This window comes from Neophocaena asiaeorientalis, unplaced genomic scaffold (genome assembly GCF_003031525.2).
Source record: "Neophocaena asiaeorientalis asiaeorientalis breed wild unplaced genomic scaffold, Neophocaena_asiaeorientalis_V1.1 scaffold113, whole genome shotgun sequence".
Classification (NCBI taxonomy): Eukaryota; Metazoa; Chordata; class Mammalia; order Artiodactyla; family Phocoenidae; genus Neophocaena; species Neophocaena asiaeorientalis.
Genome location: NW_020172316.1, coordinates 3,741,377 through 3,748,103, shown reverse-complemented (window position 1 = coordinate 3,748,103; position 6,727 = coordinate 3,741,377). Strand labels below are relative to the sequence as shown.

The 6,727-nt window shown below is 35.5% G+C and overlaps 1 long non-coding RNA gene across 1 annotated transcript; it reads right to left on the bottom strand.

The window, feature by feature from the left end:
* Positions 1-343: 343 nt before the first annotated feature.
* Positions 344-6,727, bottom strand: LOC112414425 (uncharacterized). Its single transcript, XR_003006133.1, has 4 exons — positions 6,539-6,727; positions 4,932-5,042; positions 1,881-2,028; positions 344-668 (listed from the first exon to the last, which is right to left on the bottom strand). It is a non-coding gene; the product is annotated as an uncharacterized LOC112414425 (long non-coding RNA).

The following is a 6,727-nucleotide window of genomic DNA, read 5'->3' as shown; positions in this document are numbered from 1 at the left end:
ACAACAAAATTTTTTTCATGATGACAACTTGGCTTCCGTTTGGCTGAATGGGCAAAGAGAGTTTCTGACCAAAACAAAACAAAACAAAACCTTTATCTTTTCCAGACAACATTTATAATATAATATAATAGTTAGTAGACAGGGTTTGAGTCACTCTGACTTGGGTTCAAATTCAACACCTACCAAATTTTTAGACTCAGTCTCTCTATTTGTAAAATGAGTACGATCATACCTACCCGTATTGCATTATTTTGAAAATTAAACAAGAAAACACCTATAAAATGTTCAGCCCAGCATAATGAGCATTTAATAACTGGTGCAATTATTATTAGAATGAGAAAGGACTTGAGACTATCTATCCAAACCTTCTCTAGTTCATGATCCTCTCCAACAGCACAGACAAGTGATTGATTGCTTCTCTAATTCTTGAATAGCTCCAGCTGAACCCCAAACCCAGACAAGGAGCTCTAATTGTTCTTTTGTGTGTTAAACTCTCTCCTTCTCCTATACTTTACCTCCTTTCCTACGGCACAGCTGTTCAGATACTGAAGAACACTCTGGTGTCATCTCCTAAGTGGTCTCCTCTCTGTGATAAAATATCACCAGTTCTTCCCAATCTTTTCTCATCATCCTGGCCGCTCGCTCTTGTATCTCTTCAATTGTGTACGCTGAATGTGAGAAAGATTAAGTCAGGTGGATAAGTTTGAGACAGGCTGGGACCTGGGACCCTTTGCTGCAGTGCTGCAGTGCCTACACCTGGACACACCTCTCCTCAAGCAAAAAAATACAAAGAAACTGTATGGGACTAAAAACAACTGCATGTCTGGGCAGTTGGGGCAAATTCTGGACAAAAGATACAAAGAGACCAAAAAACCCAACTGCCACTTTTGAAAAGTCTGGAGCAAAAGCAGGGTACTGCACATGCCCCCTGCACACACCACCACCTAAGGGGTGGGCAAAACACCTAAGCCACCCCTCTGGCCTGACCCCTGGACACACCCCTACCCTCATTCCATATAAGGAATGAGCCCGACCCTCTCCGTAGCCAGCAAGCAAGGGAACCTGTTGTTTGTTCTCGCTGCACCCTGCCACAGCAGGTGGCCCAATAAAGCCTTGCCTGAATTTCTTGTCTGGCCTCTGATCAATTTCTATTGATGAAGGAGGCCAAGAATCCTGGTCAGTAACAAGCTGAGTATTTTTTGTGTCCCCCTAAACATGAGAAACTGAAGCAGAGAGTGTAGAAGGGCAGAGCAGGATTCTAGGCCAGAGTTCTTTCTATTAAACCGTGATTTTCTAACCCCAGAGTTGTACAAGGTAAGCATCTTTAGAAAAAACAAAATTCTCAGACTATTTTCTATTCTCAAAAAAGTTTACACCATCCATTTAAAATTTTAATTCAATTATGCCAATGCTTTCTATATTGTGGAAACATTATTTTAGGTTAGCCACGGACAAATTATTTTTATACTTATTTTTTATATTTATAAATACTATTATATATTAGAAAAGATACATAATCACCAGCCCCTAAGCTATTGTTGCTTAGGATGAGACAAGCTTAAAGTGTTAGTGTATTTTAAATCAATTTTTAAAAAAATGTTAAATAACCATAGTAGAAATGGTACCTCAAAATCACAAAAGTGATACACCATTGAGTGAAGTTTTGGAAAGACCGGTATGGAGTATTGTCATAGCAAGTAAGTGCAAGTATTGCAGAGTTTATTTAGTCGCAATATGGATTTATGAATTCATAAATAAACCAGTTATATTGTATTGATTTAAAAATTCTGTTTCTTTACCCACATCTAAAAGCAAACAGTGTAAAGTGCAAACTGATAATAGAAAAGCTTGTCTAACTACATTAAAGTGTTTATGCTTACATGTAATTTTGAGCATTTGATTTCTCTGAAGGATGATGGGGGAAGAAATGTCCTTAGTTTTCCAAGTCTTTGATTCCAAAAACCAGTCTTCAAAGCTCCAGCAGATACATTAATCATTAAAAATGTCTATGTTACTGAAATGTGAAATCTGTTAAAGAAATTAAATTATTAGATTTTATATGTTATTATCATAACATTCTGAAGAACTAAATTTCGGAGGAAGAAGAGCTTTAGGAAAATGATGGAGGGCGTCTTTTCACTGCTGTGTGAATTAGAAAAGTCAGCCATCCTTAATTATTCTATACTATTTTTCATGGGATAATTTGGTGTAGTTTATAAAAGCGTACATTGGAAACAAGAAACCAGTATTCTAGTTTATTATTCAATAAATATGTATGAATGCCTATGACATGCTAAACATTGTGTTGAGGACACAGGTGTTAACAAGATAGTTAAGGTCCTTAAATTCATGGATGAATATTCTAGTATTTGAAGACTGTCAATAGGTATGTAAATTAATAAGTGAATTAGATCATTTCAGATAGTGATAAACTCCTAGAAGGAAATAGAAAGAGGTGATGTAGCAGAGCGTGTCATTTCCTCTTTGTCATAACTGTGTGACATTGAGGAAGTTCTTTAATTACTCTGGGACCCAGTTTCCTATTCAGTAAAAATGTGGAGAATGATATGGGGGAGGGGTAACCAGATGATCATGTGAGGCTCCTTCTAAATCTAAGATCTTTGTTTCTCCCTCTGACTCTTTCAGGAACTGCAGGCAAGCAGCAAAGGAGAGAAGAGGTGGGAACAGACAGAAAGCAGCAGCATTAAGGAAAGATGGAATCAGAAGAGAAAAGGTGTATCTTTGCATGCTTGTCTGACAGCCAACAGAACAAAACTGAGTTAGAAATACTCATACACGTATGTATGCATGTATAGTATGTATGTAGGTAACAACCTTAACATTGTAACCAATTGTTTTCTTTTACAACTTATCCTTAGAAAATGATCTAAAAAATGGTGATCAGTTTTTGTTTGTTTGTTTGTTTTAAGATTTAAAAGGAAACTTGCCAGGAAAAATTTCCTGCTGCAAATGACTAATTGGATACTCTATTTAAGCATACAAGTTTGTTACCATTAAGTGATGCTTAACAGATTTTTCCCTTTGCAGAGATTTACATGACATGGTATTAAATTCTCTGGAATGTTTCCACTGTGTTCTAAAGTAGTTAGTTATTTTCTTTTTCTCCTCCAGGTGCAAAATGAGTTGATAACAAACAGAAGCTGACTTGTCATTGCTGTGTTCCTACTTGAGCTTGGAAAAATACCAACACAAAACAAATACCATCACCACCATCACCTCCAGCTCCATCATCGTGTGTTATTTTCTTTCTCCAGGATTGCTTTCTGAAGCACTTTAGATATGTTATACATAAATACTGACATATTTTTCAGAAATTGTTCCTTCATTTTTTTTTGCTAATCATTGATGCTGCACTATTTGCCAAATTCTTCCTTTTCATTTTAATTTATTTCTCTCTATAACCAAAAGTGTGATCTTGAATTTGAGTAAATTTTAAGTGATTCATTTTTAGTTTTTCTAGTTCTGGAATACAAGCTTTCTCTTACAATAAGGAGGCTTTTAAATATATTTTCTTGCTTGCTTTTCAAATTCCATTGTATTTTTTTATTCCTTTGTTTCTTTTTCAAATTCTATTGGTCTTGATTCTATTCAGTTCCACAAATACATATATATAGATAGTCTACTACATACCAACTACTGATTCAAATGTTAGAGTTATAAAAATGAGAAGGCTAGTATTGTTGCCATCTTGCTAGTAACTCTTTGTTTAGTTCTTTACAATTAATAAAGTGGCCTCACCTATGTTTCTCAGCTAATAATCACATTAAATATGTATGACAGGTAGGATTCATTTTATGGATCAGGAAACTAGAGTCCAAAGAAAGTGGCCCTAAATGAATCCATAGTCCAACAAACTCTTCCACTAGCTTATGATTTGTTTGAGAAGTTGTAATAGTTTTTAGGATGAAAAAACACATCCTCCTTAAGAACAATAGAGTTTTACGTTTTCTTATAGTGCTTTATAGATCCACTTAGAAGTAAGCTTTCTACATTTCATACACGAAGCACACGGGGATAATTTTGCTAATGAGGCTGGATGGGAAGAGGAATCTGAGTTTAATTCTTTGGCATCGACTTCAAACTAAAATGACCTATGGCCAATAAAAAGTCAAATTTGAAACCCTTTTTGAAGTATTTGGCTCATTTAAAAATCTTTTCTATGTTTAAATCTATACTTAAAATAACCTTTAATATCTTAAAAAAAAAGAATTGCCAAATTTATGACAATCTTATCTTATGTATGATATCTTCTTAGAGAGCAAGACATCAATCTTTTTAAGTTGTTTCTTTTTCTTGATTTCTAATAAATTGTAAAATAAAAATAATTTCACAAATTGCTATTTCTTATTATTACCTTTCATCTTCTCTGCACTCCCCAACCCCCAGAATTTGAGTAATGATAATTTTCACGTACCATCTCCCAGATTTTGTATTGCCGAGAAAGTAAAAATAATGTAAATGAGCATAATTACCTCAGACCTAAATGCATAATCGTAGAATATACTATATATATCATGGTATTAAAAAAACAACATGCTGCTTAAGGAGGAACCAAAGAGAATATTCTAACTGATACTCTCCTCAAGCTAACTGAGGAATGAGTTTCCCTGGAATTTAAAAATCCTTTTTTCTCAAAAGTAGTGATGGGATTCAGGACATGCTACTCCAAAATATGGCACCTTGGCACAGTGAATATTTTAAGTTGGAGGAGTTTGAGAAAACAGAAGCCGGAGGCTCACTGTGACCTTCCCACTGTCCTTCTCCCCTGAAACAGGCTATAAAACCCTCATGTGAAAGGTGTCCTCCCTATACCTGGAGGAAAGGAGCATCTTTGTCTCTGAAGACAAAGGGACGGAGAAGAATCCAAACAAAGAGGCCTTGCTGGGTTTCCCGCAGTTTACTATACTTACCTTACACTCCTTAACCTGTCATATTCCTCCACAGCTGTCCATACTTCATAAATGCTAGCACAGAGGCACTCAGATCTGTTTCTTCGGATCTTCATTTCCTTATGAAGATTCCTGTGTCATGTAAAACGTATATTAAATACATTGCATACTTATTTCCTATTAATCTGTCTCTGTCAGTTTAACGTTTAGACCCAACCAGGAACCCTAAGAGGTGAGAATAACTTTCCTCCGCCACAGTACAGTTACAGTAGCAAAGGTATAACGTGGCTTTGTATGAATCAAAGCAGTGAAACAATAAGAACCTTACAAAAATTACTTGGAGATGGTTGAACATCTCTTAAAGAATTATAGGAGAATATCTTCTCTCTCTTCTTTATGTTTTAGAGGCTAGCACTTGCTAAGGCACTGTAGTAAATGGGTGGTTTCCCATTACATTTCCCCTGCAGAGTAAATTCTGTGGATGTGTTTCCCTAATCGTACTAATTACATTACCAGATGTTGCTCTCACTTTCTTCTTTGCCCTAATGGGACATAGATTTCCTATTTTGAAATTGTCACTTATTTGTTATATTTGTCCAGTGTTTTAAACATTATGTGGGTCCTTTATTTGCTTTTGAAAACACTCAACAGTCTAAAGATTAAAATTTGACATGAAGGCCAATTATGACTAAGATAGGAATTATATTACTCATTACACAACTACTAACCATGCTATACTAGTATAATTACCCTGAACTTCTGTATGATACTACACTTGAGCTATCCATTTTCATTGTCAGTATAAATAAAGTTTTCATAGGAAGTAGTTTATTGGAAATGGTTGATATCTAAATGAAATTTAAAAAAATAATTTTTCATAATATGGGCAGAAAAGTATTAAAAATTAGACATTATCATCATAAACCACCAAAAGCTGTACTGGTATAAAATAATTTAATGCAATATTTTGAGAAAAACACAATTGTCAAAATCAATAAATTTTTACTTAACTCATAAAAATCTTTTTTTCATTGTATAATGTGGAGTCAACATTTTTTTCTATTGAGGATATATGTGTGTGTGGAGACTCTATACGTATGTATATAAAATACGTATGTGTACAAATATATATGTACATATATATAATGTAACCACACTGAAATAAAAAAGGAAACTTTTTTTAAAGAGCGAGAAGAGATTTAACCCATTTGCTATTAAGCACAGAGAATTAAAACTTTTTAAAATAAATACTTCCCTAAGTTATCATTTCCATGTTATTTTCTATTAAGGGAAAGCTAGGTGGGAAAGCTAGAACAAGCTAGACGAAAGGAAGAAAGGGAGGCTATCTCAACGGAAAGGTGAAGGGCTATGACGCCAGGGGAGATGGAAAGAGAAAGGAGCCAGAGGGAGAGAGCCCCAGGAAAAGGCGAGGCCAGCTCCTGCTCTCTCCCCATCCCTGGCCACACAACTTGCTCTTAGTAAGTTCCTGCCCACGGCTGCCAAGTCATCTCCATCTGAATGTGTCTTTTGCACCAGGGTTATTTCTAGCAGCCCTCTTGTCTCCAGTGGCTTGGAAGATTATGGTTTCAATGTTGACCCACTTGGCTTCTAGATGGCATCTGACTTACCACATATAGTGGATGCATCTGCTCTTCTCACATGATTTCCACATTATCAAAGTTCCTCTCCGTTTTTGTTTCTGCCAAAGAAAGGCTTTTATATTTTGCTAATAAGGACTCTGTGAAATGCTGGGGTTTGCTGGGGTGTGTGCCTGCACTTTTTGTTGTTGTTGTTTTACTAATTTTTTTTAGAAACTG